At 34.4% G+C, this 25,304-nt stretch overlaps 1 protein-coding gene across 13 annotated transcripts in view; it reads left to right on the top strand.

Moving 5' to 3' along the window:
- The window catches only part of LOC146994913 (uncharacterized), a 691,669-nt gene that overhangs the window by 456,202 nt on the left and 210,163 nt on the right, over window positions 1–25,304 (top strand). Inside the window, exon 3 of one of the 13 annotated variants that reach the window (XR_015043342.1) lies at window positions 18,454–18,573. The exons of 11 other annotated variants lie outside the window; for them this stretch is intronic. The gene's annotated coding sequence lies outside the window, so the exon portion shown is untranslated. Of the gene's footprint in view, window positions 1–18,453; window positions 18,574–21,437; window positions 23,987–25,304 lie in introns of those variants that run through there. One more of the 13 variants, XR_015043325.1, reaches the window with a different exon arrangement.

Here is a 25,304-nt window from a genome sequence, read left to right as displayed (position 1 = left end):
ACACGAATGTGTTTATGTAAACGTGTTCAACACTTCCTCCTACAATCAAAACACTAACGTGTTAAAAATTCAACATACCAAGCCCTCATAACACACCCTAACTTCAACTCTAAACCCTGAGGTACTATTCTGAAAGTGGCTAACTCTGAAGTGTAGCATCAGAGAGCCTAACTACATTCATTCAACCTTTAACACATATTCACCATGATTTGGTCTTTTTACAGTCACACGAATAAAAAAACATTTTAACATTACTTTCACTTTTACCATATCACGGTATTTCTTAACATTTAAAATAACAGTTCACATTGTATATAAGAACATATTAACATGCCGTTAATTTTACGCATTTGAAAACATACATTAGTAGTACATTGTTAACTTCTATTCTTTTCAAATCAAGTGCTAATTCTTCTACATTGAAATACTACATTTCAAAAAGTCTTTCAGACTAAAACTTCTTTCTTGCCAGGATGTTTTAAATAAAATTTATACAATAACTTTTACAATATTTAAGTCTTTACATATTCCTATTATACATCAACTTTTGTTTTACGCGCGAGTAATTGAAAAACATAATACCAAAATCGGTAACAACTCATTTCTCCCCTTTTTGGCGATAAAGGTAGACCTCGCATGACGTAAAACTTCTTGAAATCTGCCACTTGCAGTAAGAATGAAAGATTAACTTACGTTTGCAAAGTAACATAAAATTTTACTTATCTTTGTTACATTCGGACATTCTTTTCTGAGCCCAGTCCTGGAAGGTAGCGCAGATTCTCGTTTGATTTATCCTCCTTCTTGTGCGGGCTCGCCCTTCAGGGCCTTCCTCTAGAAGCTTTCTTTTTTCTCCAGTTCGGTCACCCTTGAATACCTTCCTTTTCGCCGCTGCCTGTGGTCTTGGCCGTTTGATGGCAGCTGGTCTTGGCGGAACCGGGAGAATCCTTTCGCGTTCCTGCTTGGACCTCGTTGCTGGCCGTTCAAATTTTCCTTGTAACTTTTCCTCCGCCGCTGGTGGCCCTTCCGCAGTTCGGCGACATTTGCTGCGGAGAGTCCTGTCGGATGAGTAGATCTTCCGTTTTAGAGCCGGATTATAGTTGCCGTCATTTCTCCTGGCTCTCTTTGCATACGTCGTCCTTCTCCCTTCTTCATTCTGGGGGTGTTCGTGAGCTCTCTTTTCTGGACGGTGGAACGGTTTCTTTTTCTTGTAACCTTTAATTTTCCCGCGGGGAAACTTTCTTTTCACTTGCTCCTGCCTCTTAATGGCTTGCCCTTGTACTTGTCGTTGTTCCACCTCTGGAGCTTGTGCCCGCCGTGTCTGTCGTGCCGGATCCTGCAAAAGATCTGTAATTATTTGCATTTTATTACGATCATAGTAGGGTTTGATTTGATCAATGTTTGCGGAGCAGGTTTCACAATTCCTGGCTTTTAACACTACTACAGCGTGAGTTATATTTTCTATGACATATGGTCCTTCAAATCGTGGAAAAAATTTGGCAGTTTTATCTTCTGGTGCTGAAGATAGTGAATGCTTAATTTTTAACACTTCATCCCCTACTTTATAAGTTACTCCCCGTCGTTTCAAGTCATAATGCAGCTTTTGTTTTCTCTGTGCTACTTCAGTATTCTTTTTTGCTTCTTTAATTAGTTTTTCTATATCACCCATTTTAAATTCTGGGGCTCTTTGTTGCACATAAAATAATTTATCTAACGGCGTTATAATCTTTCTGCCTAAAAATAACTCAGCAGGAGTTTTGCCCGTTGTATCATGTTTTGCGGTCCTAAGGGCGAAAGCAAATTCATTGACATAGTTATCCCAGCTTTTATGAAAATTGTTAACATAACTACGGATAATTTTCACTATATTTCTATTCAGCCGTTCCGCTATATTTGATTGCGGCCGATACGGGACCATTTTTAAATGACATATGACCAGTTTTGGGCACATGTCTTCAAATACATTACTTACAAATTGAGGACCATTATATAACTTTTAGGGGCGCTCCGTATTTTAAAATATATTTATTTAAAATAGAATCAGTAACTAATTTCGCGGAGGCTCGTTTTAAGGGAACAATTTCGGTCCACTTACTAAAATGATCAACCATAACAAGGAGATAGCGACTTTTATTTAACTGACTTTTTGTGAAAGGGCCCAATAAATCGATGCCAATTATTTCATTTGGAAATTCGGATTTAATACTATTTAGAAACCCGGCCGGGCGGAAATTAATATAATTAACTGCTTGACATGTTGGGCAGGACTGGACATACGCCCTTGTTAACTTTTGCAGTTCAGGAAAATAGACTGCCTCGCGTACGCGTTGAGTAGTTTTTCGAATACCAGCATGAGAAGCTAAAGGGCTGTCATGGAGCTCCTACAGGATATTTAATCTAAGACTAGCTGGGATAACAGGTCGAAATTCGTTGTTGGAATTCGTAGTTTTTGTATAAATTAATAGACCATCTATTAGTTCGTAATGGGCCGCCCTATTTCTTATCGCCACAATATCTTGGTGGCTAAAATTTTCAGGATCCTTTAAATACTCATAAATGCTTCCAAACTCAGGATCCTTACCCAGTTCGGTTATTACAGTTTCTCGGGAATTTATTGTACATGCTGTGAGCATTGCCACCTTTACAGTATTACCTTCTTCATCTATTTTAATTCTGGATAGGGCATCTGCTACGATATTTTCCTTTCCGGGGGTATGCTTGATTACCAGATTATATTCTTGTAGCTTGAGTGCCCATCTTATTAACCTTGGGGATAAGTTTTTCCCTGAGTACAATCTAGTTACCGCCGCATGATCAGAGTACACTGTTATTGGCGCCTTTCCAAAATAGACTCGGAACTTTTGCACTACTAACAGAACTGCAAGTGCCTCTCTCTCGGTCGCGGAATAGTTTCTTTGTGTTTGATTTAAAGTTCGGCTAAAAATGCCACGGGCTGCTGATTTTGCGAAAGTAGCGCTCCTACCGCATAATCCGAAGCATCCGCTGAAATTTCTAAATTCTCATCCTTTTCTGGAAATTTCAACACAGGGGCTTGCGTTAATGCTTGTTTTAATTTTTCGAAAGCACTATTGGCTTCGGCCGTCCATTAGAATCTCGCCTTTTTCCTTTTTAATTTTAACAATGGTTCAGCAATAGCTGCAAAATCTTTTATATAGGACCTATAATATGAACAATGTCCTAGAAAAGAAGAGAACTTCTTCGCCGTGTTTGGAGTCGGATACTTTTGTACAGCGATTATTTTTGATTCGTCTGTCTCTATTCCTTTCTGAAATATTTTGTAACCTAAATATTTTAATTCAGGGGCTGCAAATTTGCACTTTTCGACATTAACTTTTAGACCGGCTTCATTTAATAAAGAAAACACCTGTCTTAAATCCTGTACATGTTGTTCGAGATTATCACTAGTAATAATGATATCCTCTAAATAGATAAATGTGGACTTTCCATGAACAGGCCTTAACACAATACATCGCTGAAATGTTGCCGGTGCCCCTGAAAGGCCAAACGGCATGCGCAGAAATGCATAAGTGCCAGACTTGGTTATAAAAGCAGTCTTAGGCACGTCCTCAGGCCTAACCCCTATTTGAAAATAACCAGTCGTTAAGTCTAAAGTCGTCATATATTTGGTGGATGTTATGTTCCTTAGAATTTCTTCAATAATAGGTAACGGATATACCGGATATTTAGTTATGGAGTTTAATTTACGGTAGTCAATTGCGAATCTCCACCTTTTTGGATGTGTCAATGGATAGTCATTATTTTTCTTACATAAAACCACCGGGCTAGCAAAACTACTTGAGATGGGCGTTATGATCTTTTTACGTAGCATATCCGTGATATGCCATTCTATAATTTTTTCCTTATTCTTATCATACCGGTATGCTTTGTGGCGAACTGGCATTGAATCTCCGGTGTCAACACTATGGTTAGTAACCTGAGTAAATCCTGGAATATCACTAAATAACGAAGCAAATTCACTTACCACTTGTCGGATTCTTCGTTGCTCTTCATTAGGCAGGTGGTCAAGGTTTAACATCGGCGGTTCAGCCTTTTCTTCACGAACTGGTTTCATTCTCAGCTTAAGGGACGCTTCATTAAAATCTAGCGTTGCTTGTGCCTCTGAAAGAAAATCTATTCCTAAGATAATATGTGCTTGCAGATTCTTTACTATGAAAAACATAACCTTTACTTGTTCGTCCTTGATACGGACATACAGCGGTAATTTACCTATACACTTACATCTTTCTCCTTGCGCAGCTAACACTGTCGTATTATCCGAATTATATGTACGATATTTACGAAAATACTTCCTAAAAAAATCTTCTGCCACACAGGAACACTGCGCGCCTGTATCCAGGAGTGCGGTGGCTGGGATATTATTCACCAACACTTCAATCTTCGGAAGAGTCAAATTTTTCACCATTACTGTATTTAACTTGAAGGAAGAGGGCTTTTCGTGGCCTTCGGATTTCCGCACCCTCCCGTCAGCAGAAATCCGTTTTAGTTTAAATTATTTTTCATTCCCGTGCTTTCCTTCTTTTTCCACTGGCCTTGAGACTTTTTTCCTGGATTGCTATTGAACTGTCGACGTTCGCCGGCTGTTTTTGAATGCTCGGGTTTCCTTGCCCACTGATTCGCTTTGCTTCCGTAGCAGTGTGCTTGAGTTTGCTGTAGTCTTGGCGCACCAAATTGGTTTCGCTGTTGATAATGGCGTCTTCTTTCAATGTCCGCCGTTCTTCTACTTTCAAACTGGATTGCTAGCTCAAATAACTTTTCCAGTGTAGTCGGATTTCTTAATTCAATAAAGTCTTGCACTTGGGGCAGTAACCTCGGCAAAATCACTTGAATTATCTCAGGATACGGACGGTTTCCATACAAGATTTTGAAGACGTGAATTTTTCTTAAAATACAGCTTGAGAGATTTTCGATTTTTTGCTGATATATGCTGAAAAGTTCCGTTTCTAATTTCGCACGATCCCTTACGACAGGGAAGGCTTTTACTAGCGCAGTCTTGAAATTCTCGTAAGTACAGGTGGGACTTCCTGCTTGACCCAAGAGACTTCTGCCTATACATTTGAACGAATTAAGCGCTTGGACCCTCAAAGCGCTGGTAGCTAAGGTATCTTTTTGAAATTCGTGCACGGGGTAGAGCATGAAGTGGTCATCCAATTTTTCCAAAAAACTGGTTACCGCTGAGTTTCCATTAAATGTTCCTTCTGGTTTCATCGAAGCGCGCATGGTCTGGACGATGTAACCAAATCTTTCCAGGGCGGCAGCTGGCATTTCTGGATTCTGAGCCGCTTCTGCAGGCAGCACAGGTTCTTCTTGAAACTCGGCCATGGTTATTCTTCTTCGTTGGGCGCCACTCTCAGGTTCAATGTTCCGTCTTACTTTCTTCGGGAATATGCAAGGACCTGACTCGGAACAGAGAGCTTACTAAAGCTATGTTCAATAACTGTGGGAAGTAGACAGGATACACAAGAAAGGTATACAAAACCCTTTATTTTTCTCTCTTTACAATAATTTCCGTACTTCGGAATACAAAGACCCACTACTTGTGGTCTAAACGTAAGAATATAAAAATATTTAACTAAACTCTAACTTAACTTTGGAATAATAAACGTGGAAGATTGGCCTTATATTAACAGGAAGCCGTATGTAGTACAGAGAACTGTTAACACTACAATACGTTTAAAAATTATCACGAGGATTAAACCTCTGGCCTGGAAGGCAACCAGCAACTGAGTAAAAATTCTAAGGTAAGCGGCCTGCTTCGACTAACTCCATCCTCTCTCTCGCTTGGCAAAAAGCCACATCTTAAGTACTTGGCGTTCGCCACACAAATTTTGCATAAATAAGTTAACGCTTTTAATTCTGGCCGGAAGTAGAAAATAAGAAGTGATAGTAAAGATTTAAAATAAAATAAACGTTAGTAAAACTTAATATCCTTACATAGGTGATGCAAAACCATTTGCAGGTATAACTGACGCCAAACCATATGTTTCATTAAATATAGAAAAAATTGAGTGTGTTGGACATATTCAAAAACGAATGGGAATATGGCTACGCAAATTAAAACTTGAAAGAAAAAAAGTAAAATTAAATGACGGTAAAATTTGTCTGGGAAAGGGAGACTAACACATAAGTTAATAAATGAAATAACTTCGTATTATGGTAATGCGATTAGAGAATATTATGAGTCTGTTAGTGATATCAGAAATGCCATTTGGGCAATTTACTACCACAAAATATCGAGTGATGAAAAGCCGATTCATGACGTTTGTCCTACAAATGAAACCACATGGTGCAAATACAATATAGCTAAGCAAAATAAAGCTGATTATAAGCATATAAATTCTTAACCAGTCGCTGTAATGGAGGCAATAAAGCCAGTTTTTATAGATTTGTCACAACCTTCGTTATTGAGACGTTGCCTTGGCGGCAAAACACAAAATACTAATGAATCATTTAATTCCTTAATTTGGAAATTTTGTAAAAAGACATGTCGTGCTGGTAGTAGGATAGTTCAAATTGCTGGAAATGAAGCAGTAATTGCTTTTAACGAAAGGTCTGTTGGTAGACATTCTGTAATGAATGAGCTACAGCTTTTTAGAAGTAAGTTTTCTATTGAAGGATTTTTACAAATTGATAACAAGAGAATAGATAACGCCGAAAAGAAAGGCTTCTCAGAAACAAAACAACAGCGTAAACTTGAAAGGCAGCAAAAAATGTCAGAAGTTCAGGCCTCCATAAAAATGATGGGGATGTTTATTGTGCTGGTGCGTTTTAATTTGTAAATAAAATTTTAGCAGTTTAGCATACAATTTGAAGTAAGTCGTAAAAGATTTTTTCACCCATGTTAAATAATATGTATATTATACAATATAATACATATCATATGCTTAAATGCTTGAGTTTATTTAACTAAAGTGGTTATGTAAAAATAAATTTTTGTGCAAATATGCTACATGTATTTTAATATACGGCTATCATTCTGTCATGGTAATGTATATAGCAAGGTAAATTTAACGTGTTTCATACTAACAAAAGCTTCTGCAATTTATTAGGATTTATACTTTTTAAATGTATTTTCAAAATAAATATACTATGCACTTTATTATTAGAAAGTTATATACTGAAGTATTGGCATTAAAACTCAAATTTCTTAAAACACGATTTTTCGCAGTTGTATACATAGCATTTAAAGTATGCTAAAGTTACATTGTGGAAGAACTATTAAATGTTTTATATGTTTGATATACAGTAATATATTACAGAGAACTTGAGCTAAGACATTTGGCTATAAGTAAATTCTTATTTGTAAGGAAGTTTTAGTTTTATCATTCTTAGTCGATATGTTATACTTCGATGAATGTAGCAGTTTAGCATACAATTTCAAATAAGTCGTAAAGGATTTTTTCCCACCTATGTTTAAATAATATTGCATAATATGATACATATCATATGCTTAAATGCTTGAAAGTACTTAACTGATGTGGTTATGTAAAAATAAATTATTTGTTCAAATATGCTACACGTATTTTAATACACGGCTATCATTCTGTCATGGTATTTTATATAGTATGGTAATTTTAATGTGTTTCATATTGACAAAAGCTTATGCAATTTATTAGGATTTATACATTTTAAATATATCATTTCGAAAATAAATATACTATGCACTTTATTATTAGAAAGTTGTATACTGAAATATTTGCATCAAAACTCGATTTTCTTAAAATGCATTTTTTCCCAGTTGTATACATATCATTTAGAGTATGCTAAAGTTACTCTGTGGAAGAACTATTAAATGATTTATATGTTTGATATACAATAATACATTACAGAGAACTTTACCTGAAACATTTGCCTATAAGTAAGTTCCAATTTGTAAGAAAAATTTTAGTTGTATCATTGATAGCGTAGAAGTTTCAAATCATTTTTAGTTGATATGTTATACTTTGATGATGGCAGCTTATTTTACATTAATTATGCTTATACCAACTATTCGAAATTGTATAATATTACAATATCTCTCAGAAAATAAGCATTTTATATATTTTATAACAAGAGAAGTATTTAAAAAAATATTTACATTAAAACTTGATTATCTCAAAACATAAATTTTCACTGCTGCGCGCATGATATTTTAAAAACGGTTCTTGGTACACACTTTAAATTTAATGGACTTCTTTATATGAGTATTATCATCTAACAGAACCAAAAAATATATTGAATATTTTAATAGTCAAAAATTTTACGCATGGAAATATTAAAAATTCTTTATTAAAATGCATTGTATAAATTTAGTTCTAAATAAAATGAGAATTTAACATGAAATTCTTAAGATTTTTGGTTCACAGTAGTCTTTAGATGCTATACAAGCTGTATATTAACTATGAAGTTAAAATATATAACAGAATATTTTAAATTGTGCACGCAAAGTGGGAGTATTGCGTGAAAGTATAAAAAATTACCTCACAAAGAAGATTAAATTATAAAAACATTTGTGGCAACACAAACTATTTGCTTACTAATTCAGCTGTGCTATGTAGTCAGCTGTAAAAACCTGGAAGTAATAGCTTTAAAAATAAATATGCTATCCCAATTCTTACAACAGGATCATATTCAGAGATTTTGAGGGTTTTAAGGTGTACGAGACCCCTTAACGTAGTTGAATGGAGAACGTGATGCAACCACTTCTCATTCCCCAATGACTTTAGCTTTGGCACTTACGTTTCAACCGTCACCGGAATGACGGCCTTGATAATTCAACGAAAGAACATATTAGTAGTACTCATTTCGTGCTCTTACCGTTCTTAGCATATTTCATAATGCCTTACCGGAAATTTCTGTTTTCAGCTATAATCCTTGAAGGAAAAGTTCTGTTCATGCTGGTTCTATCATCTCGACTTGAGGTTTTGGATGATGGTAAATTACTCATGTATCGATTGTTATACTAAGGGAACTCTATTTGTATGCCTGATGATTGAAAAGTCCATTATTGCCACCAACCATAACCGAAATCTGAAAGGATTTTATGTGGGACTTCTCAATATCTGGCAATCTCTGGCAAATTCCGCTCAACATCCACGATTTGTTTTCGTGACTTCTTGCTGATTAGAAGCATTATCTTCTGTGTCCTAATGTGTTCTGCAGTTCTTTCGTAAGAGTTCATCACCACTGCAGTTCTAGCATACTAAGGTCGCTTTCGTCTGACGTCTGTTCCGCCTCAAGGCACTTACTTAAGTGGGTAGACTGCCTGGACGAGCTGTCACTTGTCCACTAGCTTCTGGATTGGAGTAGTTCCGATTGGGCAATGGTGTGTGCAAGTTTCTGAAAGGACTGCCACGTTTTTCATGGCGTACACTCTAGGCATTTTTTAAATCCTTGATATCCACTATTCGCAGTTGTTTCTGTACCACAGGTTCCCGTATGCCACCGAGGAAGTATTTCATGGATTGTACTTCACGTATTTCTGTTGAGCAGTAAAAAAAGGAGAGATGGGAGAGCATTTCGATATCAGTGGCGAGCTTCTGGATTATTTGGTGAGCTTCTGCTATCGAGATATTAACTGCAGCCTTCTGTAGCCTTTTAAACACTTCTTAGTAGAGCTTTCGCGTACCGGGTACAGCATCAAAATCTAGCCTCTGGGTTTCTAGAAGAGTGGGACCGATATCGTCTTCTTCAATTCTCAGAGAAGCTGCGAAATTACAGGTTTGTCTTCGGAATCCTACCCATTTCCATTTGGAGCTATACAGAACTGAACCTTGTACATATGCCAAATGTTTTTTCCATCACACGTGGAAAGCATGAGAAATGAGTCGGAAAACATAGGTACCAATTTAAAGCTATCAGAACCGTCTCCAGTTGTCATTATGAATGTGTTAAAGCTGTCAGATTCTTTGGCGACAACAGCAGAAACTCTGTCATCGATTTGTTGTTCGACACCAGAAACTCTTCCTTTGATTTGTAGTTTGACAGCATTAACTCTTTCTTTGATTTGCTGTTTGACAGCAGAAACACGTTCTCCAGTTTCTCTAACTCTCCTTTCGACCATGTTATTTCTCCTTTCAAAATCCTCGAAAATCTTCTACTGTTGTCTTTTATTTCTTCTTGACAGGCTTAAGTATCAATTTTGGATAGATTCCATCTTTCCTTGAACTGGTATTATTTCCCCTTTCCCTCTTTTGTTGGACGCATTTATCTCTTCTGTAAAGGAATCAACCTCTCCTTTTATATCTTCTTGGAACGCAGCAAAGACTGTCACAAGCTGCCTCAGATGCTCCTCAATTGTTCTTGTCACTAGCATCTGTCCTACTTCTAACACCCAAAATTGTTCCTGGCATAAAGGTTCGTAAAGCATGCGGAAGAGCTGGTAGCTTGTTAGAATTTATTTGTCTCGAAAAAACACTGAACAATTCTGGAGTTTTTCGAAAAGTACGAGTAAAAAAATATAATTCCAAAAATATACGAAATATAAAGGAACACTGCTAGTAGTTATCACTTTAAAGTGCTGAGAATGATGAAGAAAATACGATGAAAAGCGCACGTAAAGAGCGAACATAAATCTGTCAATACTCCTTACTCTATGCTGAACTGCAAAGTTCAGAACTGAAGTTCATTCTGGTCTTATCTCATTTTCTAACTCTCCATACCAAAAGCCCGAAACTGACAAAACTGTTGGACGTTCGAAATTTTGGAAGAGAAAACAAATGAAGCCACAAGGAAAAATCTACATGGCTTATAATGATTGTCACATTAAAAAAACTATAAACTGTATTTACAGTGGTACCTCGATATACGAGTGCCCCAACATACGAGTGTTTTGAGACAGGAGCTACCGAGCGAGCGATGTTTTTGCTTTGAGACGAGAGCAAGATTTGAAATACGAGGAATCGCACACTACACCGCTGTACACGACCGCAACATGCGCGCGCATGTAGGTGTCGTGTGCAGCGTCTAACAGTTTCTCCCACCTCAGACTAGTCCTCAGTCTGAGTGCTTGTTTCCCTCGTTTTGGAAGCATTTTTGATAAGTTGGGATCGCGTTTTTTGCTTTTTGTACATTTAGAAAACATTATCATATTTATTTTTATAACCCTGGGTCCAAAGAAGATGATGATGTCTATTGAATTAAAGCGTTAAATAATAGAAAACCATGAGCAAGGTGTGCGAGTAATTGACTTGGGGAGGATGTACGGGCGTAACACATCAATGATATTTACTGTGCTTAAACAAAAGGAGTTGATAAAGTATAGCGCCAACAAAGGGCGTTACAATAATTTTTAAGCTCCGACCTCTCTCCGTCAAGACATGGAAAAACTACTGATGGTGTGAGTGAGAGAGAAGCAGCTTCAAGGAGCAACCTTAACACAAAGCATCATATGTGAGAAGGCACTATTACGAGTTATTTACGAGCGATTTACGGTTATTTTCTACAGAAGATCCCACACACTTCTACAAAGGTGGAATCGGAAGACCCGTTTAAAGCCAGTCGGGGCTGGTTTGACAACTTTAGGGAAAGGACCGACCTTCACTCCGTCGTCAGGCATGGTGAGGCAGCAAATCCGGATGTAAAGGCAGCTGATGTTTACATCAAAATGATTTCCGAACAGATAGTAGCCAAAGGATACATCCCCCCCCAGCAAGTCCTCAACTGTGACGAGACAGGGCTTTCTGGAAAAGGATGCCGAATAGAACTTACATAACGGCAGAGGAGAAGATGCCAGGTCACAAACCCATTAAAAATAGATTAAATCTAGCAATTTGCGTCAATGCGAGTGGCGACTGTAAAATCAAGCCTCCGCTAGTATACCATTCGGAAAACCCCAGAGGCTTTAAGTCATATAATATTTTAAAAGAAAACCTGCCAGTTATAATTTTAAGAAGATATGTGGAGGGCAAATCCGAAGTCGTGGGACAGAATGAACTTCTTTGTGGAGTGGATAATTCTGGTGTTCTGTTCTGGTGTTGGCCTCGACAATGCCCCTACTCACCCATCAAATCTCGAAGATGATTTACTCGAAGAGTTCAAGTATATAAAATTTCCCTACCTACCACCCAACACCACTCCTATCCTGCAGCCCATGGATCAGCAGGAGATTTCTAATTTTAAGAATTTGTACACCAAGCACATTTTTCGCCGCTGCTTTGAGGTGACAGAGAACACAAACCTTACCATTCGAGAGTTCTGGAAAAACCACTTTAACATCGTGATGTGCCTAAGAATTATTGTTCAGGCCTGGCTGGGTGTTACAACGTCTGCATGGCCTGAGGCTGTAGCTGAAAGAGACCCAAAGTGTCAGTGGTAGTGGAGCTTGTTTCTCTCGGAAAATCCATGAGTCTGGAGGTGAAGGAGAGAGATGTGAACGAACTCGTAGAGGAAAAGTCTCAGGAGCTGACAACCGAGGAGTTACACGATCTGCATTTGCAGCAGCATACGGTGGTTCAACGAAAAATTAGTTTTGAAGAGGAGCCAGAGATGGAGGAGGTTATCCCTACAAGAGATATAAAAGAGATCTTGAGAATGTGGGATAAAGTTGTAGAGTTCGTGGATAAAAATCACCGCGAAAAAGTTGCAACTAGTCCTAAATCGGAGTTGTTCAACGAAACTTGCCTAACTCGATTCCGCAATACCTTGACAGGTAGGAAGAAACAAACCTCCTTGGACAGTTTTTTTAAACGATCTGCGGGTGAAAATGAGCAGATCATGACAAAAAGAGCGAAGACCAGTGACAAAAATTAAGCGCTTCCGTAGGCACTTTTTCTTTTAATTATGTTTTTATAGAATATGTATTTGTTATTTATAAATAAATGTTTCTTCTTGTTTTTGAATAAGAAACTACATTTTTCTTATTCAAAAACACTTAAAAAAACAGCTGAGGTCGTGTTTTGGGAGCTGGAACGGATTAATGGCATTTCGATTACTTTGAATGCGGAAAATTGCTTTGAGATACGAGCAAGGTTACGAAACATATTAAACTCGTTTGTCGAGGTACCACTGTACTTAATTATATAATCGTTAGCAAGCAGATAGTAATAAATAATTTTAAAACTGTGCTGCTATCAATATACAAATTATGTTGACTAGTATAATTAATTTAGAATTATGCGAATACATATAATATAAGATGATGTATGTTACTATAGATACGTGTTAATATAATACATATATATGTCTGTGCATATATATGAAATCCTAATTCTTTTTGTACCAGTTAACAGTTAGAATTACTGAACAACCATGAAAGGTTCCCCAAGAATGAAATATGGTGTAACAATGAACACTTAATTTAGAAATTCGATTCTATTATATATTCTTGTAAAAGTCATTGTAAGAGTGAAAATTCTTCATTCTGTCTTAATGCGATTTTTTGCGTTTAATGCGTTGTTTGGTGATTTTATGATCCCGAATTATATTGATGTGATATATTAATACTGCATTTGTAGATATACGTTTTTTGAGAAACGAGCCAAAGCGATTGATTTTTTGTAAAAATTTGGATTTATCCTTATTTTATTGACGTGCACCAGCACTGAATTGAGAATGGCCTGTGCTATGCTTCGATGGATGAAGAAGCGTTTGTAAGTAATGAATATTATGAACGTTTGAACATATTTAAATGAATAGTATTAAAAGTATATATTTACTTATATCATATACTAATAGTTTATGGTAAATTTTTCATTATAATTCTCATCACAGTTTCGTTTCTCATTCTATTGCATTTCTATAGCGGTACATAAATTTTGTGGTTTACATATTGTAGATTGCATCAGTTTTGCAGCGCAATTTATTCCTCGGTATGTTACTTGTAGTGTTATTAGGAATTCCATTATTTTTGTATTTTTTCTGCAATTGGTAGTATCTGATTAGGAAATTTATGTTTTATTTCAAGATATATATGAAGTTGGTTATATCAAGTGTTAAATAAACGTTGTTATTCGGGCAATAGCGTTAGCTTTATCGAGATACATAAATGCAATTCTTATTTCTTAAATACTCAAGATATAAAGACACACTCGAATAGTAGATTCACTCACTTTACGTTTTTTAAGGGTTATATATATACATTAAGGGCGTGTTCAAAAACAACCATTGACGAGTAGTCTTGGCGTAATTCGTATTCATATCAAGATTATCCATTTCTCAAGGCAATAATTTTTGTTATTTTTCCTAAACCGTTTACGAAAATATAATTTTCCGAATCCTGAACTCTTATGCATGGAAAGGCAGATTTTAAGATATTTGTTTTGCAATTTGATGCAAAATTCGTATTTTTAAAACACTGATGTATATGTTCTTTTTTTAAAATTCTGCCAGTATATAACATTATATAACATTTTTGTGTTATCACCATTTATAGTTGTCGCTTGCTGTACAGCCTGCTGAATACATTTTACTTTCTAGGTATGTACAATTACATCGTGTTGTTTCGGTACGAACAGGGGCGAAGTATTCATCACTTAGATACATTTAAAGATAATTAGTTAATTTTTTCTGATTTTGATATCTATAATATATAGACAGGATTACCGATAAGAAATGTAAGAAAATAGTAAATGAAGAAGTAAATAGAAAAATTTCTTTCAGGTATTGTGAGATGTCAATATAAACTTCATACATTTTACTAGGGGGCTGTTGACAAAGCAAAATCTTTACTATATATGTCTACGAGCTCTACGTATACAGTGTGTTGCTCAAAGTAAACTTCCTGCATTGTGAAGAGTACTACGTGTATGTCGTGATGCGTTCATGCGAAGCTTGTTCCCTCGTATGAGCTCTGCCTCTTCGAACCGAAATTGTCCGTAATCTGCAGCGTCTTGAGTTGTTTATGCAGCTTCTTGAGCTGTTCTGGTATTTCCTGTCGAATCTGACGATGACGCGGACAGTCTTGCATCCTTCGTTTACTTGCGACTTCTTCCCGTCATCGCGCATATTCTTTTGACGTTCCGCTTGCCTAATGGGCCTCCGTTTCGCTTCTGCTTACCTTTCCGGAGCACGCAGTGATTCTTGGTTTTCTGAATGTCTTTTGCGTCTGCTACTAGTTTCTGATACAGTTTGAGCAAGCGAAGTTTCTTGAGTTGTTGCTTGTCTGCTGGAACTCCTATTCGTTTCTTCTTCAGTTTCTTGAATGCGTAACCTTTCTTGTCACTATGCTTGCCTGCTGAGTTTCTAGTTGTATCTTCATTCATTTTTGAAGCATGCAAGTTTTCTTGTACTTGCCTGCTGAGTCTCCTAGTGCTTTTTACTTCATTTTGTCTGTAGCTCGCTGTAACATTTGTGCTGTCTTCTTGCGTTCAGACATTTTCGTAAATTGAAAAAAAAATTATGTAACTGTAGTAAAGTAACATTGCATCTAAATCGTTAAATACTTACAGAAGTTTAAACTTCTACTCAGAAAGGAACTGTACAATAAAAGAAATTAAATTTTTATAAATAAATTTAGAATAGCATAATATGCATAAAACATTTCATTATGAAGAAAATGTATTCATTCTTTCCAAGCAAAAAGTGATTCTTAAATAAATGTTTCTTGCCAAGTCAGGAAACAAAGACCTTTGACACTTCAGGTAATACATTTGAGGTCATGATTTAAATTTATTTTAATATAACAAATTTTCAAAATCTCAATAAAAGAATTAACGTAGCGATAGCATATCGTATCACGTATCTAAAGGTGAAACATAAAAGTTGCCAAAAGCAGCTATTCATTTAAAATACTTACATTAACGAAAGATTTTCGACGTAGAATGACGTTATATGGAATCACGTGCTTTCTTCAACTCAGAATATAACCGTAAATAATAATAACCATAAGTTTCACGTTTGTCAGTGCTATTTATTTCATATTTTTTTAACTTAAAAATTTCTCTTAAACAAACTCTACGATATGAAAGTGAGAAGGGCCAACATTTTTCCAAATAAAGCATTTTGATTTCCAGCGCTCTAGACATCGGCCACTTGGAAAAATGAATGCGAAAAATTAGCGTTTTAAGAAATTTTATATAATATCTCGAGTGATAGTCGTAGGAAGATAACAATAGTCGAAACGTTTTACCATGGATTTTTGAAATTTGAGGGTACCTCCTTCCAAACTCAAATTCCCCCACCGGTTCCGAAGGATATGATGTTACGAAAAAAAAAAAAAAAAAACAAAGAGGCAAAAACCCGCATATATTTATATTGTTGATTACTCTTTACAATATTCAATTTCCTTTAAAAACATTTAGCTTCATTTAGATAAAAAGAAATTAAATTCAGACATTTTCCCTAGCTTTCAAGCTTTTATTGTATTTTTAAATATTCTTTTTGTCAGTGTTGCGCAAGTTTTCCGCGGCGTCATTAGGAGCCGTAGGTCGAAGACATTTAAGAATCATTGCTGTAAATAATGATCATATGATAAATTGCAATACATATTCGATTCTTTTGATTAGAATTTGAGTGCAATTCTTTATACATCAGCTACTATGCCCCTTTATGTAATGACAAAGATTATTTTCAATGATTATCCGATGAGAATGATTCTTTACAATGATTATTCGATGACAATGATTATTTGCAACGAATATTAAAAGCTGATGACTATGATTACTTAAATAGAATATGCGATGACAACGATTTTTTCCAAAAACGCTTCGATCACGTCTCTATTGTAGTATATCGCTATACTCCTGGGGTTGGGAATTGTACTACGGCCCTGTAATTAAGCGTTTTAAATGACGTCAAAAAAGCCACTGAGCCAGATATTTTATTAGTAACTGCTGCGCATTGGGATCGAAACCGTTATTTAAATCTTCTGAATAAAATTTGGGATAATTCCTTCTACGTCAGAAAATAAAGCAATTTGTAACACGAATTTCAACAAAATTACATGCATCGAATAACAGGATTACTTAAACGGAAAGAACAGTACAACAAATCGCTCTTTGCAGCTCGGCTTTTGTCCGACACTTGTTTTTCAGCTATCGTATCTACCCATTTGAAGATACCATGTGAAGAATCCTTTTTTAGTGTGCAAATTAATTAAATGTATGTTACGTATATATATGGAGATATTTTTTCGAATTAGGAAAGAACCAACTTCTTTTAACGGAAACAACCTAGACATTAAATGCAGTCCAATTTAATTTTTCATCTAAATCATTTCTTAATTGCAAAAGTTCATATTAATTTTCGTTGCAAAGGAGACTAGGTGTTGCTGCAAACAAATGAAATACCAAACATCATAAATTTATTGAAGTCAACAGCAGAAAAGTGTTAAACAATTAATAGATTACTTCAGTGAAACGTAATTGCATTTAAACGTATTAAATTGTTTTCAGCAGATGTAATAATCAGGAAGATCCGAAGAGATATTGTGCGTTTAATATTTCTTTTTTTTCGCTAAATTTTTATACATTTCAGTTAACGTGTAAATCTATGTTTTGAACACATGGCCCGTTAAGTGAAGAAGTCTGTGGGAAGGCAATTTTTAATCCTGTGCGGAAATTGTCCAAACGATTGATCATTCATCGGCTCAGCATACGCAGCCATAAGGTTGAGAGCCCAATCATTGCTTAGTTGCGCTCGACTGGAAATTTGATCAGCCTGGTCAACGGAAGCCACCGTTTAAAAAATTTACTTGTTCTTAAATACTTGCTTATTAACTCTTGTAATATGATTAGATACTTATAGTCACAGTTCTATCACTTTCAATAATATATTTCATAAATTGTTCAAGTGCAGACACACACTTCATATTGTAGAAAAAACATTCTCTGGAATTTTTGATGCAAATCCTAGTTTTCTTTTTCTAAGAATGGAAAGTAATGGAGAGTGCCATTTATAAAGCTTAGGTTTTGCTAGATTTGCAGGTTTTTCGCGCTCGCATTTTACGTGCCTTCTTAAAAATCTCTGGAAATAAAATGGAAACTTTCCATGATTTGTTGCCAATCTAATTGGAGAAAAAAATGTATTCTTTATAGGGATACTTGCGGAAAGTAACTGTGGAGCAATCTTCTTGTATCTGCCTCGTCCCATCCTGTTTGTTATTTTATCAAAACGTGTTTGGAAATTTTTTTCCTGATTGCAATGTTTGATCTGAGATGATAGATGTCAATCAGACCTTCTAATATGGCATCCTGAGCTGCTGATTGCCAGCAGCTTCATTTCCTATTATACCTGTATATCCTCATAATGGAATTTAGGCTAATAAGACGAATATTCATTTCCATATTTACTGTTTTTTGAAGATTTTGAATAAGTAAAGCTATTTTCTTCGTGGAACATAGCGCCTTTAAAAATCTTTGACAAAAATGTAAAAATGTAATGTAAAAATGCTCGCAAACTGTAACTTACTACTTTTGACAAAAAACGTATAAGTAATCATTTATTAAATTAATGAATTCAAACATATGAACATATATATTTAATAAAATAAAAATATTTCAGCGCAAATAATTATCGACGTATATTTGAAGAAGAAGAAGGAGAAGCAGGATTATACTTCAGCGATCAACTACTAGAAGAATTGGATCCGCAATGTTTAAGATTGCAATACGTGTCGGAAACGTAAGTCATTTCGGAAAAAATAATAAAACAAAACATAATGTTTCATGTCCAGTTTAATTATACGTTTAATAATTTTTTGACAAAAACGCTGGTCTGGAAAATAATACGTTTTCAGATTTGTAATGCGTAATGTTTTTTCATTCCTTCATTACAAAAATAGATTATAAATGTTTAAGTTGGAAAATCACATTGTGAAGAATTCAAATTTATTGTCATACCTTTTGATTATGAGGAAACGTTATTGCATTAACTAATGAAATATCTAAACAGAAAGCTAATATACAAAATACACGTGTTTAAACGGCCAGTTTGTAAAATTTGTGAATGAGAAGTAAGTGTGAAATAGTTGATATAATTAGAGTAACAAAGACAAAAAGGACTTTATGTTTATAAATAATATGCATATATATATGTATGTAAAACAAATTAAGTAAACACTGAAATCCATCCCATACTCTATTCGGAACAAAACTCATATAAATTGTTCTCTTCACCTGTTTCTGTTAGACTACATATTTCTAGATTTACAGAGATTTATGATATTATTTAGCTATAGTTTTGAGAATTTACTCATCAAACATAATAAAAATTTCGAGATTCTAACTTTTCATTGCAATTATTTTTTTAATATATAATATTAAATAATTTTGAATTAATAACAAATTAAAAAATAAAAATTAATTAATTAAAATATATGTTTATGTATATATATATATATATAATATATATATATATATATATATATTTAAACAAATTTAAATTCTTAACAAATACGTATAAAAGTAAAAAAGTAAAAAATAAAAATATAAAAATGCAAATTTAAATTCTAAAAAAAGGAAAAAAGCCAAATAATTTAAAATAATTTAAAAATATGCAAACATGTAAACGATTTAATTCTCGAACTAATCTACAATATCATTTAAATTCAGAAGCATAAGCAAATCAAGTGCAAAATCTATCTATGAAAAAAAATCTAATATTATATATCCCCATCACATGATTTCAGTTAAAGATGATGACTTAGCTAAGTGGGAATATAAATTTTCCTGAAACAAATATTTCTCTTACTAAACCACAATATTGTAGAACTATGCATATTTTTTCTATCTCTGTCAACGCTGGCACGGTATTCCTATCTCTGTCGTGCTACTTTCTTCCTATTCCAACAATATGAGAAATATAAATATTCTAGAAATAGGTAAGTTTAGAATTTCAAATAAATTGGGGGCGCAAATGTGAATTGAAATAAGTCTGAATATTTTATTTTATTCATCTGCCAAATTTGCTCTGTATTATAGATCAATATGTGCGATCAGAATTCCTAACATTAATTCACACACACACACACATATGCATATATATCTATATATATACGTTTATCGTATATATGTTACGGTGAAACACCGAAATCTGGAGAATGTCGACTTTCACCGGTGAATGTCAACATTCACATAGTCGCTTGTTGTATGTCCGAAATATTTTCCAAATACTCTTATTTCTGACTTACACCGGTAAATGTCAACATTCACCATCTACTAATGGTGAATGTTGAACACATAAGAATATTATATTTTCTCCGTAATTCGGTCACGAAAAAACGCACTTAAATTAAGAACTTAAGAATATAAGAACTTAAAACACACTGTACATTCAAAATGCGAAAGGAAAATAATAGAAGTTTAAAACTTACAAAATTACGTGATTCAAATCTTATTTATTGCAAAAACTTAAACTCTTATGACACTTTCAATTGCACAAGAGGCCCTTGCTTTTACGACAGCATTTATTTGTGGAACACTTCCTTTTGCAATGACAGCGTGTACATATACTCCTCTCTTTTCAACCTACACCAGAACACATCCGTGAGTGTCGACATACACCGGTGAGGGTCCGAATGTACAAAAATGTAATGCAATATTCGATCATTCACCGACGTATTTGGTGAATGTTGACATTCTCCGGTGAAAGTCGACATTCTCCAGTTTCGATCTTTCACGGTAACATATATATATATATATATATATACGATTATATATATATAATTTATTTCCTAAACAATATTGATTAATTGATTATATTGTCTCCTAAGTTTATTTAAAGTAGAATTATTTTAAAATAGTGAATCAATACTGGTAAGTTATATTTTGAAAGATGTTTTGAGGTAACTTGAAAGTAAATTGTTAATAATGTTTTAACGGGGACTAGAATTAAATCATCATCAAGAACAAAATTTCAATTTTAAAAGGAAAAATTAAATTAAAAACCTGTAATCATTGTCATTGATCAGAAAATAGTTGACTTTTCAAGGGGAAGAAACCAACTCCCGTATATATATATATATATATATAATCGTTTATTGCAATTCATGATCGAAAACGCTTTCCTGGCCCCATAGTGACGAGACACAACACAAGAAAAATAGGGTACGAACAGTGTAAAGGTATTTGTGTATTATTCTTAGCGCAGCGGAAACTAAGAAATAAGAACAAAAACAGGGGATCGTCATCAAAGAAAGTATTCGAAAGTTCCTTCGGTGACTTCCTCTCGGGATACGTCAACACATTATTGCACGAAACCTCTGTTAGAAGTCACACAGGAACTTGTGACACATATCGTGGCAGCTGCTGGGAAAGTCCTGGGAATGCACGGTATTTTCGAGAACATCCTATGTTCGATGTGCGAGAGATGTGATACCTGCATCAGGGTGCAGGTCGTAATTTCGAACACCTTCTTTCAGGTCCATAAGTGTCTAATTTTGTTCCTATTTTTTAATTTCTCTTGCGCTAAGCATAACTGGTGTCCGTTCTTTCTTGTGTTTTGTGTTGTTTGTACCTGCCAGGAAAGTGTTTTCGGCCATGTTTTGCCATTTCATTTTTCGTCATCGTCGTCTCTCTCATATATGAGCATAAATGCTTATGACTCAAGTGTTGCTACTATATGATGAAATATACAAACACGGTGTTTAAAATGCTACATATTCCCATCCGAAAATATCTTTTTTTTATCCTCTTGCGCTTCAAATAAGAAATATGTGTCCTTCATTGTAAAATCTCCTGGAACTTTAATTCTTCTTTTTTCGAGGTCAATGGAGAAATTATTTCAGCATAGGCAGCTGTCAGTATTCAAACATTAAATTGTAAAAGCCATTAAAGTGTAGCCGAAACGCTCAGAAAGGTTTAATTCGCATAAGGATTTAGGAAATACATTTTGAAAGATTTAGCAAATTTTCCTTCAATAAATTTAATGGAACAGGCAAAAGAAATTACAGGGAACAATAAATATAGGAGAAAACAGATATTTCTTTTCCTAATTTGTTTTGCTTTGTTTGATTTCTTTCTTTATTCCTGTATAAATAATAAAACTTTAAGAATGCAACTGAAGATGAGAATAAATTTTTCAATTGAAAACAAATGATGGCAAAAATCCTAGTTCTTCTTGCTGGACGACAAAATAGACCAGCATTATGTTCCGAATTCGGAATAACGAGAGAAAATTTGAAACCTGTGCAGCCAGCGATGCAAAGAGATTGATCTGCGAGAAAGATGACTTAAATGAGGAAACTCGGAGATATTTTAATGATGTGTAAGGTTACCTCTACTGGATAATAATAAGAAATGGTAAAATACGTAAGTAAATTATACAAAAATTGAAGAAATTTAAAATATCTGGCATGCGTAAGAAATAGTAATTGATTCAAAAAATAAATGAATCCAAAGCTTTCAAACTTATACTCGTTTAAATACAGGTTTTGCTGATTCAGAAAGAACGTTACGTGTATATCTTCTAAAATGCTTTTTCCATCCTTTGTTTGTAGTTGTTTTATTTTTCATTTCAGTTTCATTTTTCCTCCTATTTTGCAATTTTCGCCATTGTTTCCCTCTGTTTTAAGCCACCTGTTTATTATTACTATTATTATTATTTCAACTTATGTCAAAATTAAGTAAGGAAAAGTAAGGCACTGAAACTTTGCAAATTATTACGCTCTACGTGAGATTCATGGAGGTCGCTTATTGCATACAAATCACGCCAAATGCTTTAACTTTTCTGCTTGGCTTTAGGTCAGAAGAACAAAAGCAACAAATTCGCCTTTTGTAGAAAAACATTCTGTCAGGCAATAAATCTACGGGGAGATTTTTCCCTATGAAACTGAGCCAAAAGTGTTATATAGTATCTAAATATGGAAGTGTTGTACATGTTAAACGTGATAGTCGTTGCATTACTTTCACTTTTTTACTACTGAAATAAAGATATATTGATTATTTTGTAGATTGGAAAACCCTCCTTGTGATCATGAAAAGGAGCAAAAACTGGAAAACGAGAAAGAACTGGAAAAGAAGCGAGAACCCGAAAAGATGCAAAAACTGGAAAAGAATCAAGAACTGGATAAAAAGGAAGAACATGAAAAGAAGGAGAAACTGGAAAAGAAGCAAGAACTGAAAAACAAGAAAAAACTGGAATTGACACAAAAACTAGAAAAGAAGCAAGAACTGAAAAAGAAGCAAAAGCTGGAAAAGATACAAAAACTAGAAAAGAAGCAAGAGCAGGAAAAGATACAAGAATTAGAAAAGAAGCAAGAACTGAAAAAGAAGCAAGAGCTGAAAAAGAAGCAAAAACTGGAAAAGAAGCAAGAACTGAAAATGAAACAAGAGCAGAAAAAGAAGCAAAAATTGGAAAAGAAGGAAGAACTGAAAAACAAACAAAAACTGGAAAAGCAACAGAAACTAGAAAAGAAGCAAGAACTGAAAGAGAAACAAACACTAGAATGGATTCAAAAACTAGAAAAGAAAGAAGAACTGAAAAAGAAGAAAAAACGGGTAAGAGATACTAAAACTAGAAAAGAAAGAAGAACTGAAAATGGAGAAACAACTGAAAGAGATACAAAAACTAGTAAACAAAGAAGAACTGAAAAGTCAAAAGAAACTGGAAAAAATGCAAAAACTAAAAAACAAAGAAGAACTGAAAAAGAAGAAACTGGAAAAAATGCAAAAAACAACAAACAAAGAAGAACTGAAAAAGAATAAGAAACTGGAAAAAATGCAAAAACTGGAAAAGAAGCAAGAGCCGGAAAAGATGCCAGAACTGGAAAATATAGACGAGTCAGAAAAGACGCAATACCTGGAAAAAAAGCAAAAAACGGAAAAGAATCCTCATCTGAAAAACAAGCTGGAACCGGAAAAGAACTGTCAAACCCGAAAAGGAAACCGGATGAACTGCGAAAAGAGCCAGAACTCGATAACAACTGTAGAACGATTGATTTAATGACCAAACGAAGCAAGACCCGGAAAAGAAAAATAGAACAAATAAATCATACACCTGCTTCATTTTACCAAAATTTATTATCAATAACATTTTTATTATGAAGAACTTTATGGTATTCTTAGTATATGGACAGCATTTGATAATATTTTGCTCGGTAAGTGTAACTACTGATATATTATTAGCTAGTAATTAGTCATGCTAACTTTAAGATATCAGCATTATTTTAGCAGCAACTAAGTACACTCTTTCGTAGTTCAGATCTATGTTTTCAGTGCCTTTCATGGCTGCGAGGTCTTCCGGTTTTACCTGGAAAGTCACAGTTTATTGACTTTTTTAACACATAGTCACATGACAGTATTTTTCAACTATAAATTTATGTTATGCTACTGGCTTTAAATTGTGCAAATAAATATTGCACGTCATATCTTTCATAATTGAACTCATGAAATTAATTTATACAGATTTCATTTTAAAATTTGTTTGACCCTGAGCTGTCTTATCCAACTGCAGATATTTATAGGACTTTATATCAAGATTCAAAGAAACGCTCAAAAAGGAATGTTTATCAGCTTTTAATTATGTGTTAATCAGCTTGAGTTGCATTACTAAGATTGTAATTCTAAACAAATTAAAAGCTATTGTAGTATGTACATTAGCTTTTAATTTGCTTTCACCTTGTTTAAATGTAGTTTGACATACCACAGTTTCCGTTTCTACTCAGGATTTTTCTAGTGTAAAAATTCAAGATTACAAATTAAAATGAGCGAAAAAATAACTTTTAAAATGTGTGTATACATTAAATCAGAATCATAATATAATTAGAGAAAAAAACTGAATAATATATTATAAAGCGAATTTATATCAATTTCGATTTCTTTCAAAATAGAGATTCCTTCGCACCTCACAAATCTCACAGAAACTCTCGGTTTGTGATTCGTGAGCTTTAGTTTTTTATATTTGGAATTTGGCAGCAATATGATTAACTGTTACGATACAAATTCTTGCTCACAAATTGGTTATCTAACTAGAAAATGGTATAACTAAAATAAAATAAATATTATTAGATGGAAATGTTGGTTTGCTTTGCGTTTATCTGAATGGTATCGTATATATAAACCTGTTGGAGACGTTTTTTTCCCACACATCGAATAGAGACACATAGTCACATAATATAAATAATCTGACTACATTACTATAGTGTAAGATGAAGCTCTACCACATTTCTCTATTACTTTAGACTGCGAAAGATTTGCTAAAGCATTACAGGATCATACTCTGAAGGATCTCGCCGTTCTGTTTCATTTTCTTCCCCCTCGAAAACGCATTATCTTAATACAATAGATTACTTTTGAAGGAATGTATTATTTGAAAACCTTGTAACTGTAAGAATTATTCTCTGACGTTATTACACAAAAAGCGGTTGAGAGCCTAATCTTTTGCTATGCGCTTTAAGATGTATAAAAGCATTTTGA

Source organism: Stegodyphus dumicola, chromosome 10, assembly GCF_044657685.1.
Source record: "Stegodyphus dumicola isolate Sdum_Otavi_A_Nest chromosome 10, ASM4465768v1".
Taxonomy (NCBI): domain Eukaryota; kingdom Metazoa; phylum Arthropoda; class Arachnida; order Araneae; family Eresidae; genus Stegodyphus; species Stegodyphus dumicola.
The sequence above is the reverse complement of the archived record's forward strand: the minus strand, read 5'-3'. Positions and strand labels throughout refer to the sequence as shown.